We start from the raw sequence: 12,964 nt of genomic DNA on the forward strand, positions 1-12,964 counted from the left end.
TGTAAAATTATCCATAACTATGAATAACATGTTTGGTGATAAATGTTTACTGGGAAGCAGATAATTTTCTGTATTTGCTTGGCAAAAGAATTTTTAGACCCTAAGGTACTCAGATCAAAAATTAATAAGTTGAATGAACTAGCAATTTTAAAGTTTTCTTAAATTCAAACAGTACAAAGCTAAAATGTCCTGGAAAGATAATCCATGGAAGGGATAATCCTCAAATCTCTTTTGTAGTGTGAGTTTCAGTATCTTCTCTACCACACCAGACAGTAAGTAGCAGAGTTCTCCACATTCTACATTTTGGGTAGAAAGATTTTCATGTAGTACAAGTAGGTCAATGACAGATAATAAGATGGGAAAAGGAAAAAAAAAAAGGACCTGATTAATTTATAAAATGAACTAGTAAGCCTCGATTAGTTAATAATTAGCCCTTTATTTTTCCCTTTCTTGTTCACAGTTGAATAAGCATTCTGAACGCTTTTCAATAAACACTCTATGAACCAAACAAACATTGTACAGGATGATGTGGACTAAAGCAATGGAAAAAGTTTTGCAACCAAAATTAACTTTGTTTTGGCGTTTCATAAAACAAAGGAACAGAAATTGTATTCCAGTATAGTGTTTTTCTCCAGTAGATGTTATTGATGGCTTTTTTTTCTTCCATAGTATGTTTTCCTTCCATGGCTATTATTGTTTATATCACTGTAATTTAACATAAAAATTGCAGAGATACAGTAGATTCAAATATGTATTTCAGAAAATAATTGTGAAGGAAAGAAAAAGAGCAGCGAGGAGAACACATGGTGCTGCTTTTCTCTGTTATAAGCCTTTCTATGCTATGACTTTTAAAACTACCGCATATATTATTTTGATAAAATTTACTTTGCATATATCTACTTGTTACATGTGTATAAGAAAATAACTACAAGGATAGTCATCATCCTATTAATAATAGCTACCCTGAGCACCAAAGAATTCATGTTTTCAAACTGTGGTGTTGGAGAAGACTCTTGAGAGTCCCTTGGACTGCAGGAGATCAAACCAGTCAATCCTAAAGGAAATCAACCCTGAATACTCATTGGAAGGACTTATGCTGAAGCTGAAGCTCCAATATTTTGGTCACCTGATGCTAAGAGGCTACTCATTAGAAAACACCCTGATGCTGGGAAACAGTGAAGGCAGAAGAAGGGTATGACAAAGGATGAGATGGTTAGATGCATCACTGACTCAATGGTCATGAGTTTGAGCAAACTTTGGGAGATGGTGAAGGACAGGAAACCCTCAAAAGTTGCATCCATAGGGTCACAAAGAGTCAGACACAACTGAGCAACTGAACAACAACTATTAGGAAGAGGAAGTTTGGGGTGGGGGTAAAGAAGAGAGAAACATACTTTTTTAAACTTCATAAAAGGTATAAAATCGATAATTAGCATATATTCCTTCAAAGTAGAACAAAACTGAAAAATATTATATATGATGGAAACCTGGTTTAACACATAATGCCTGTTCAAAGCAACAGGCATACTTCTATGGCATCAATTTTCACAGTTTATGGTATCTCATTGCATAGATGTCCCATAATTTAATAATTAATAGCAACAAATCACTATCCCTCAACCAATCCTGTAAAGTTCTAACTTCCTCATGTGTTAAACTGGGATAGTAATAGGGCCCATATCATAGTATTGTTGTGAGAATTAAATAAGTTAATGTGCGTGAAGCTCTTAAAACAGTGCCTGACCCACAGTAAGCATGATTATATGTCTCATCATTCCTACAATAATTTTAGCCCCCTCCTTCCTACAATAATTCTACTTCTTGTTATCTCATGCTAGTATTATTTGCTCAATGCCTTAACATAGTTCTGTCCACCAATACCAAATTTTCCTGAGGCACACTTTCCTGTAAAAAGGTCTTCAAAGGTTCATTCACCTATAGAATAAAGAACAAATTATTTTGTTTGACTAACTTAGGGTTCCAGGTTCATTTTTCTGCCACTCCTCTTTCCCTTCTGCCAAACCAAACTACTTTCCCCCACACATATTCAATCTCCTGGAATTTGCTCCATGCTCTTCCCTTGGCCTGGATCACCTTTCTAATTCCCATCTCTATTTTCTGCTAATTTTCAATCTTCCATATGAAAGTAATTTCTCCATCCCGTATACTGTCAAGGGACATAATGTACCTCATCATAGAGAAACTTTCAGATTGTATGTTACATGATAGCTATCATATAGATCACCTTCTTCTCCTGAAGGATTTCAAATTAAGTATCTGTGTCTCATGCCTAACTACACAGTTAACTTTATCTGTGTTTTGGTTTCTGCATTTGGCAAACAAATTTCAATATGTGCCTTACACAGTTTGCTGAAAACATCAGAAATAGGAGAAAATGATCTATAGAAATGTCTGTAACAACTGTTGAAAGGATTTGTTCTTGTTCATTTTCTAAGTCACATCCAACTCTGTGACCCCATGGACAGTAGCATGCAAGGCTCTTCAGTCCACTATATCCTGGAGTTTGACCAAATTCATGAAAGGATCAGAAAAAGTATGAAATCACTAATACTTGGTAGATATTCATTAAACAGAAGTTACAATTATTCTCCCTTGGGAAAAATTCATAGTTTTGAAAAAATAACATGTATTTTTATATATAAATAACGGCATGACAACAGAAGACAATGAATTAGTTGGATGCCTACAACTACATACATAATCATCTTGACTCTTAACCTTCCCTGAATGTGACTTGGAACAAAGGTTTGATGAAAATCTTTTCCACAAGGCAAGCAAATGTGAATATGAATATATATACATACAGATACAGTGCAATTAAGACCCTGAATCAACTAATCTCTAAGCATATAATTCTTCCTTGATAACACCGAAAAATCTCCAATACACTAAGTTCAAAGTATCAACTCATTGACAGGTAAGATTTCTTTTTAGTACTGAAGGAATAATGTTACTTCAAAGAGTACTATATATATAAAGTCTAATCTTTCATCCTTGACCCTCATCAGGGAAGACAGTGAGTTCTGCTAGAGTTCAGATTCAATGTGTTCCAGATCATATCAATTTCAACCTTTATATATTACAAATGCATGTACCTAAGTACAGGAATCCAGTGCTGGACTGATTTAATACACTGAAATTATACACGGCTTGTAGGATTTCAGATCCTGGATCAGGGATTGAACTTGGGCCATGACAGTGAAAGCCTGGACTCCTAACCACCAGGCCAACAGGGAACTCCCCATAAGGTACAGTTTAAATAGGAACATATTTTCAGACCTTATTCTATTTGGCGTGTTTACTGTTTTCTTGAAACCATATCCATTTGAAGGCTCAGTTAATAATGCTATTAACTACCGATACGTGCACTGGGTTGATTTTTAAACAGGACAAATGTTAGTAAAACTCACTACACCCTTTTGCATAATTGTACTGCCTAACAGAAGAATAGTTCTGTTGATATTTAATTATTGAATACAATATGAATTGCAGCACTTCACAATAAATTGAAGCGATGTTAGGTTAAGAAAATATATTTCTTCACTTTATTTATTTTAAGGATTTTTTAAAAACCTCCAGTGATCACTACCTTATTGCTATTAGAAAAATTACATGTGGTGAGTTTCCTTATACCGGTTCCAAAAGATGATTTCAACATGAATCAACAGAAATAGTTTCTTAAAGTAGGTCATTGCTATAGCAACCAGTGGGCAGTTTGGTATACTCCCCATAACAATGACCTACTTTCCAGCCTGTGCTAGAACAGCTTTATATAACTTGAATTTCTAGTTCTGTCTATAAAATAGCCTAAAAAAGGCAATAGTAAGATATAACATAATCCCATTCCTGCTAAAAACAAGGCATTATGAATTAACATGTATCATACCAAAATAAAGCCATCTGGTTCTGTACTTTAGTTTATAAAACATATCTTTTCACATGCTCAACGATGAAAACTACACTTCGAATATCTCAACCAAAACAATTCACTGCTGACCCTAGAGAACTGATTTACAGAATATAAATTAAGATCATTAAAACCACATGCAAAGGATCTTCTCTTTCTACTCTTCCTCCTCATGAAACAACAGTTAGATTTTTAAAAATAAAAAGTCTGGATATGTTAACTATAATAAAAGAAAAAATGGAGAGAGTCTCAGTCATTAAGCAGTCTACGGTGTTTCATTAGAAATTCAAAAATTATCAATATAAATAGTAATTTGTCTCTCCATAAATTGACTAAAGTTTACATATGCTTTTTTTCTGGTTTGTGACAAAATTTTAGTGTTCTTATCTAACTTAACTCAAATTATCAAAGTATTTGTGATATATACTTTCTCTGAAGAAAATAGTTTAATATTGAAAAAGGATTAAACATATACTTTAAAAGCAAATTTCATATTTTTCCAGGCTCTAATGGTTAGTAAGTCCATAGTCTGATACCATGACACAATGTCACTTTTTATAACAAATATTTTTCACTGCCTCTTTTAAATTCTGAAATTCATAGATAATATAACATCCTTATATACAATTTAAAAGCATTAATATAATGCTCCAATGTAACACATGAAGGAAGTTTAAGGAAAGTCATGTATATTTTAAACAGAAGTAACATTTACTTCCCATAAGTATATATCTGGGGATGAAACAAAAAGACAGTGAATTAACTGGATGCCTACATACAGAATCATTTAAAATTCAACAGCTACAAAAACAGAATGACACAGCTGTATTATTGGTGACTAAAATACCATGAATAGTACTGCCTTTGGTAGCATGCTTTTCTGTAATGTTAAGCAAGCCTTAGTAAAGTTCTTGACAAAGTTCAGTCTTCCCTGATTCACATGGGTGATAAATATATTTTAGGAGCACTCAATGTATATTAAAATTGTGTAAAAAATAACTAAGGTTTACACATAAAAATGAATTTAGGCTCTAGATTTTGAAGATCATGAATAAGTTTTTCACTTATATGAAACATCTAGTAGACTATTTGAAAGTTATGTGGGACTCAGAACAACTATTTATTTTGAGAGATTGTCCTGAGCATTGCAAGAAGTGTTCCATTCTTGGCCTCTCCTCACTAATTCTACTAGGACCTTGCAAACACTGTGATCCCCCAAAATGCTCCAACAAACTCCTAAAATATCTTCTAAGCAGTGACATAATTAATTATTCACATAATTTTATTGATTTGAGGAACACATGATAAATGATATGAAATGCCAACACTTATGGAGCTTAAAATCTAGAAAAGAAACCTGAAAATGTACACACTACATATGAATATAACAGAACCTGTTATGGTAGAATGCAATATATATTATAAGAGACACATATGAATATCATTCATTTGCTTTGAAAAATCAGGAGGGAGAAATCACTTCTGGATTTTTTTTTTTTTTTTGATGGGGAGAAATTGAGGCAAAAAATTCCAAGTTGATGGTAGAAAGAGGCCTTGCAGTATCAATTTGATTGTAATAGATGAAGACAGGAAGGAAGAACTGGCTACAGAATTGTAACCTTCTTAAAGACCAGGACTAGGCCTTTCTTACCAGTTTTAATTGGTCAGAGAAGGTCCCAAGGCCAAGCCAAACTTCAAGAAGATAGAAGCATAAATTTTCTGTGGGTTAACAATAATATCTACCACAACATTCAAACCAACACTGATATATATGTATTCATATTTTTTAATGAAGGGTATATTATAGCCGCACAGAAGAAATCTAACTGTGTATGGGGGCAGAGGAAAAGAGACAGGAGACATGAGCAAGAAAACATTCGAGCAGAGTTTGGAATCAATAGGTGTTGATCATGAGGATCAAGTAGCAAACGGCATTCAAAGCAGAGAAAACAGTATCCTTAAGTCAAGAACTTCAAAAGAGGACTTCCCTGTGGTCCAGTGGCTAAGATTCTATGTTCCCAATGCAAGGAACCTGGGTTCCATCTCTGGTTGGGGAACTATATCCCACATGCAGCAACTAAGACTCAGCACAGCCAAGTAAATAAATAAATATTAAAAAAAAAGAAAGAAATTCAAAAGAACTGTGTGTGTTTGGGTGAGGGATGGATGGGTAGTGAGCAACTGGGAGAATGTATCATACTTTCTAACACTAAACTATTTCCCCCCAACACAAGTGTTAACATTTCAAAAAATATTCAAAATCAATGTCAAAAGAAACCTACAAATTTCTGTTGCTGACAGGACACTGGATTAAGATACTCACTAACAACAAGTTAACAAAAATAAATAAATAAATAAATAAAACGTTTAAACATAATTCACTGGACTGCCCCAAAAAGTAAGGAGTCATAAAGAGGCTAAGCGGAGTGCTAAGGACAGCTTTAGCCTTGAGGATTTCTACAGATTCCTGGAAACCTTGAACATAATCCAGGTTGAGGAGGACAGGAGATAAAGCCCAGGCCCATTCAACTGAAAAAACTAACAAAAGACCCTCAGTATTATGCCTGAGCTTTAAAGAGCTCCATGCATAGCTCAACTGTGCATTAGATATAAACCTTAATAGGGCAGACTAGGACAGGGAGGAAACTTGCTGGTCTCTACTCAGTTAGAGTTGAAAGAAAATAAAATCTCCCATTCCTGAATGGAAAGGTTAAACAAAGTGACTTTACAGTGGAGAAAACTGGCAAACACTTCCTTAACCACATGATCAGAGCAAACATCACCAGTGATAAGTCAGTCAGGTATTAGGTACATCTTTTTTTTTTTTTTTTAGGTACATCTTGACCTAATACGATGAGATATTTTTTTGTGATATTTTCCACAAAGCAATAATCCCACTCTAAGACGAGAAAAAATCAGACAAAACTAAACTGACGCTGGCTATTCTATAAGACAGATGACTAAATCAAAAATGTCATAAAAAGCAAGGGACGCCTGAGGAACTGGCACAGAACAGAGGAGCCTAAGTGCAATGTGGTATTTTGGATGGAATCCTGGAACAGAAAACGAACATTAGAGGAAATATGAATATAGTCCAGAATTTAGCTAGTGCTATGATTTGTTAGTTTTGACAAAAATGTGGTGTTAATGTTAAGATGTTAATATCGGGGAAAACTGGGTACAGAGTAATTAGGAACTCTCTATATTATATTTTCACATTTTCTATAAACCTAAAATTATTTATTTTATTTAAAAATTCTAGTGCATCCCCCCAAAGCATAATCTCAATGCAAATTCATGGAATTTAAATGGTACCAAATACCTCAAGCATATCATTGCATTTAATGTGGTCCCAGGTTGGTTATGATCTGAGATAATTGCTAAAACAAAGTATAAATACTCTTTGGATTCTCAACTTCAACCAACACTTCATTTTCTACAGAAAAAGTTCTACCAAAAATCAATCAATCAACCAACCAACAAATCAATCATAAAATACATAAGGAAACAAGAATTTATTCCACAAGTTGCAGAATGAGAGGCCTAAAATTTACTGAGAATTTTCCAGAACCACCAAAAGATAGCAATTCAAGAAGTTCATGAATCTCATGCAGGGTAAGAAGAGAGGGACGTGGAGCTGGAGATGGGAGGTGCAATGGAAAGAAGGGAAAATAAAAATAGAAAAAACAACAGATAAAAATGAGCAGAGATACACAGATGGGGAGGTGAGACATGGAGAAAGATCCACATCTAGATATATCATATTGAAACTACGCAAAACAAAAGAAAAAGACATAAGACATAAGGCAGTCAGAGAACACTATACCCAATAAACAGAGAACATTTATTCAAGTATAAATGGAATACTCATGAAAATTGACCTGTACTAGGTCATAACACTATCAACAAATTTAAAGGAACTGGTATCTAGCATACATTCTGAAATTAAAAAACACTTCTTCAAACAATTTATAGGACAAAGAGCATCACAATGGATTTCAGGAAAAACCTAGAACTGACTGATAATGAGGAAAATATATCGAAAATGTACAGAATACAAAACAATAAAAAATGGTATATAAAGGCTTAAATGCTTACATTAGAAAAAGACATTAGTGAGTTAGGAAAACAGCAGAATAAATAAGTCCTAAAAAATATTAACATAAAGAAGGAAATGATCTCTTTCCAGCCAGCACTGAGCAACAGGCATTTTTCTGGACAACTGGCACAAGCGCCACAAGACCAGGAGCAAGAAAGCCCTACCATAGGAAGCAGAAGTATGAGCTGAGAATCCCTGCTGCCAACACTAAGATTGATGCTGGCCTCTAACACACAGTCCATGTTCAGGGAGGCAACAAGAAATACCATATCTTGAGGCTGGACATGGGGAAATTTTACTGAGGCTTGGAGTGTTGTTTGTGCAAACGAGGATTAAAGATGTTGTTCACAGTGCATCCAACGATGAACACCCCCAAAATCTGATTTCTGGGGATAAGATTTCTCAGGATAGCTCTAAAGAGCCAACACAGCTTGGTAGGGACTGTACTCCAAAACAGGCAGGAGATAAATCTTCTGATCCCTGAACAAGGAAGGACTTGAGCCATCCTGGCGATGGGAATGTCCCTGGTGGCTTGGAGGTTAAAGTGTCTGCCCGCAATGCGGGAGACCTGGGTTCGATCCCCGGGTCGGGAAGATCCCTTGGAGAAGGAAATGGCAACCCACTCCAGCATTCTTGGCTGGAGAATCCCATGGATGGAGGAGCCTGATGGGCTACAGTCCATGGGGTCACAAAGAGTCGGACACGACTGAGCACACACACACTTTCACTTTTCACAGTGCATCCAACAATGAGCTGGTCAGTACCAAGACCCTAGTGAAGAACTGCATCTTGCTCACTGACAGCACACTATTCTGACAGAAGTAGGGGTCCCACTATGCACTGCCTCTGGGCTGCAAGAATGGAGCCAAGCTGACTCTCAAGGAAGAAGGGATTTTAAACAACAACAATAAAAAATGATCTAAGAAAATTCAGAAGAAATATGATGAAAAGAAGAATGCCCAAATCAGCAGTCTTCTGGAGGAGCAGTTCCAGCAAGGAAAGCTTCTTGCATGCAGTTTCAAGACCAGGCTAGTGTGGCCAAGCAGATGACTATGTGCTAGACAGCAAGGAGCTGAACTTCCATCTGAGGAAAATCAAGGCCTGGAAAGGCAAACAAATCCTCCTCCCTCATACCTTAGCTCGAGTAATAAAGGTGTTTATTGTTCTAAAACAGAAGAAAAAGGAAAGGAAATGATCAAAGAAAAACGAAAAGCAGGAATTAGTGAAAAGACAATATATATATAACAGAAACAAGCCAAAATTTATTGCTTGAAGAAACAATATTATAAATATCTGACAAGGTAAATGAAGGGAAAAATTGAGAGAAGGCGAAATAAACAATATTAAGAATAAAAAAGAAGAGGGACTTACCTGGTGACCCAGTGGTTAAGACTCTGCACTCCCAATTCAGGGACCACAGGTTAAAAAAAAATTAAAATGAGGATATAATCTCAAATACTGCAGGGGTTAAGTGGAAAATGAGACAGTGTGAACAATTTTAAGGAAATAAATTTGAAAACTTTGATAAGGTAGATAAATTCCTTATCAAAAGTTACTCAGAAAGAAATTTAAAACTCACCAGAACTGACTCAAGAGCAAAAAAAGAACATGAAATGATCTCACAGCTATTAAAGAGATTGAATTCATGGTTAAAAATCTTACATGGAAATCATAAGAGTGAGTCAGTTATACAGATGAATTGTACCAAACATTCATAAAACAGACAGTTTTAATTTTATAGAAGATTCTAACCTCATACTGAGTATAGACAAAAAGGAACACTCCTCAACTGACTTTATGAGATATTACCTGGATGTCAAAATCAGAACAGATGCAGAAAGAGTAACTATTAAAATTCAATTTCCATTTTGCCTCAACAAACCAGGACTAGAAGGTAACCTCCTTAATGGTGAAACGGGCATTTACAAAAAGTACAGAAAACATTCTATTTAATGGCAAAATGTTTGAAGTATTTCTTTCAGGACTAGGAAGAAGACAAGGATGCCTGCCACTGTTTCTATTCAACTTGGTACTAGCAGGACTAACAAATATAGTAATAAGATCAAGAGATAAAAGGAAATGAAGAAACAAAAGCACAGTTATTTACAGATGGCATGAGAGTTGACACTATCAATACACAGAAAATTATTAAAATTAATACTTAGAGTTTAAATGGGTCAGGATCACTCAATCTCTGGAATCAATTTATACTAATACAACCTATGTAACTTAAGCCTCCCTGATCTCAAAAATCACACAAAGCTATTTATAATCTAGAACTCTTACTCCTTGTCTATTTTTAGAAACCACAGCATTATGACTCTACCAGGTTAGGCCAAAATCAAGTATAAGATGTACTTCTAGGCTTTAAAGGATTTACCTACAACTAAATAAAATCTAACACGTGTTCAAAAGCATGCTTTTCCAGATCTATGTGTAATGCGTCTCAGTAGTCTGTCTTATTTGAAATTTCTCTCTCTCCAAAAAAGACTAGTTACATGTAAATTATATCTCAATATAGCTGGGGAAAAAAGATTTAATAATATTTTTATTTTCGTCTGCGGAAAATAAGGTTCGTGGTTACCAGAGATTACAGAGCACAGAAAAGGCAAACGGGGTCAACTGTATGGTGACTGTTGTAGTGACAAGCATGCTACAGTATACACATAAACTGAATCGTAACATACAAATGAAACGTCTGTGTTATAAACCAGTTTACCTCAATAATAATTTTAAAAGATAGGAATCCTTTAAAAGGTTTTGTGCAAAGATTGGGACACAATATGATAACTTCTAGAATAATCTCTTGGACTGATGGGTGGAAAATGAGTATCAGCAAAGGGGAGAAATAGGATAACTACTGAGGAGACTACTATACTATTCTAGTGAAGAGATGATGGTGCCGTGAATAGGAATGGTAATAGTGAAAATGGTAAGAGCAGTTGGCATCTGGGTAGATATTCAAGAAGTAATGCAAAGGAAGTGGGATTGTTAAATCTGGAGTTTAAGACAGAAGTGTGATTGCAAGATACAAAACTGGAATTCATCAGCACATATATGGCAGCCATAAGGAGAAAAGAAAAGAAATGATCGAAGAAAAGGACCTTCACTTTGAATGGACAGAAGGAATGACAGGACAGAAAGAAGGCTGGAGAGACAGGAGAAAAAGAAGAGAAAGGATGGAATGAGGTCTGGATATACAGAAGCAGAGGATAAATATGTGTATTTCTAGAAGGAAATATGGGAAGAATGACTGATGGAAGAAAGGGAGGGAGAGAAGACAGATAAATGGGATAAAGATGTAATAACATATGAGAGAAGTAAGGATACATGACAGAAAGAAGCAAGAGTATATGGGACAGAGAAGTAAAGACTGATGGGATAAAGAAGAAAGAATCAACAAAGGAGGATAGAGAAGAGGGTGAGATGGTAAAGGGTCAAAAAAAAAAAAAAGGGAGAAAAGATAACACAGAAATCAAACTGAAATTTGAGAATCCTAAGTCTGGTGCAATTCTCAGGAACAAAAGGGGTTACTTTTATGTAATTACTAATAAGTGAGTTATGAATCAGTCATAGACTTCAAACGCATCCCATTAATTTCATGGTTGAAAATAAGAAACGTCTCATCTTTATAGACGCTATATAACTACTTACAGAAGTTGTTCTATGCTTAGAGAGAGAACTATAAGTGAAACTAAATGAACCCAAAGTATTATCCTGTCACTTATTTGGTAAACAGACTCATTTGGGTTCACATTAACTTTTATTCTCTTTAGAGATATTTGAGAGTCAATTACTATTAGTAATAAATGTGAAGTTGTATTCTGAGGTACTTTCTTTCATTCATACAACCAACATCTGGGTATCTACACAGGAAACAAAAAAATAAATCCAGGATTCCAGTTCTTGGAGTCTCCAAGTTCAATGAGGGAGTATATTCAATAAGATATACACATTTATTCTATTAATACATCATATTATTAAAGTCCCTAATGTTAAAGGACATATAAAAGAAACGCATTATGCTGAGGAAGATCTTTACAAAGATATAACTGATCTGGATCTACAGTATCTATCACAGTACTCTGTGACAGCAGTTTAACTCAGTCTTTCTTGAAATATATTTTAACTTCTGAGGTTAATTTAAACTAGTATGGTTATGTAATATGTCTCCCTAATCCCCAAATCACAAAGGTACTTGAAATCTAAGACTTTTACTATTCCATGTGTATTTTTAGAAACCAGAGCATTCTAACCCTATGATGATAGGCCAAAAATCATATTGAAAATCTACTTCTAGGCTTTAGAGGATTAAAACAGAACTAAATAAAATTTGTGTAACACATGTACAAAAGCAAATGACAGCATTACATGTATTGGTTTTCTGATATCCCTATCAGAAAATTCTCTTCTAATAATGCTAGTTTCCTCTAGACATTAAGTCAAGATTTTTAGAGGTTTTCATGCTGGTAGTACTATGAAAAAGAAGAGGGAAAAAAGTGCCAGAGAAGAAAAAAACACTATAAAAGATGAAACAAGTACCCAGTGTTGCTTTCCAAATATCCTTCTCCAATAAGAAGAACCAGGATTCCACAGAGTGGTGCCTGATTTCAGAGCAGAGCAAAAAAAAAAAAAAAAAAAAAAAATATATATATATATATAAGATGAGCTGGAGCATCTCATGGTGCCAGAAAGTAAGGAAGTGCTAAAGAGAAATAAGATGAGTGCATATCTAAAAATAAGATGGATATCAAAGGTGGACCAATTTAAACAAAACAAACAGCAATGGTAATAGATTATAACCCAAAGAACAAAACAAACATAAATCCACAAATTTATAAATTATTTAATAATGAAATATGTGGAGGGAGAAGGAACAAGTTTTCAATTACAGAAGAAATCCAACTAATAAATATAGAAGGGATGAAAAAAATCAT

The 12,964-nt window shown here is 34.7% G+C and overlaps 1 protein-coding gene and 1 pseudogene across 2 annotated transcripts in view; one reads left to right on the forward strand and one right to left on the reverse strand.

Moving 5' to 3' along the window:
- CRY1 (cryptochrome circadian regulator 1) overlaps positions 1-12,964 on the reverse strand; it is an 86,188-nt gene that overhangs the window by 33,199 nt on the left and 40,025 nt on the right. The gene's annotated exons all lie outside the window — the stretch shown is intronic.
- LOC122423832 lies at positions 5,790-9,222 on the forward strand (annotated as a pseudogene).

This window comes from Cervus canadensis, chromosome 21 (assembly GCF_019320065.1).
Source record: "Cervus canadensis isolate Bull #8, Minnesota chromosome 21, ASM1932006v1, whole genome shotgun sequence".
NCBI lineage: Eukaryota > Metazoa > Chordata > Mammalia > Artiodactyla > Cervidae > Cervus > Cervus canadensis.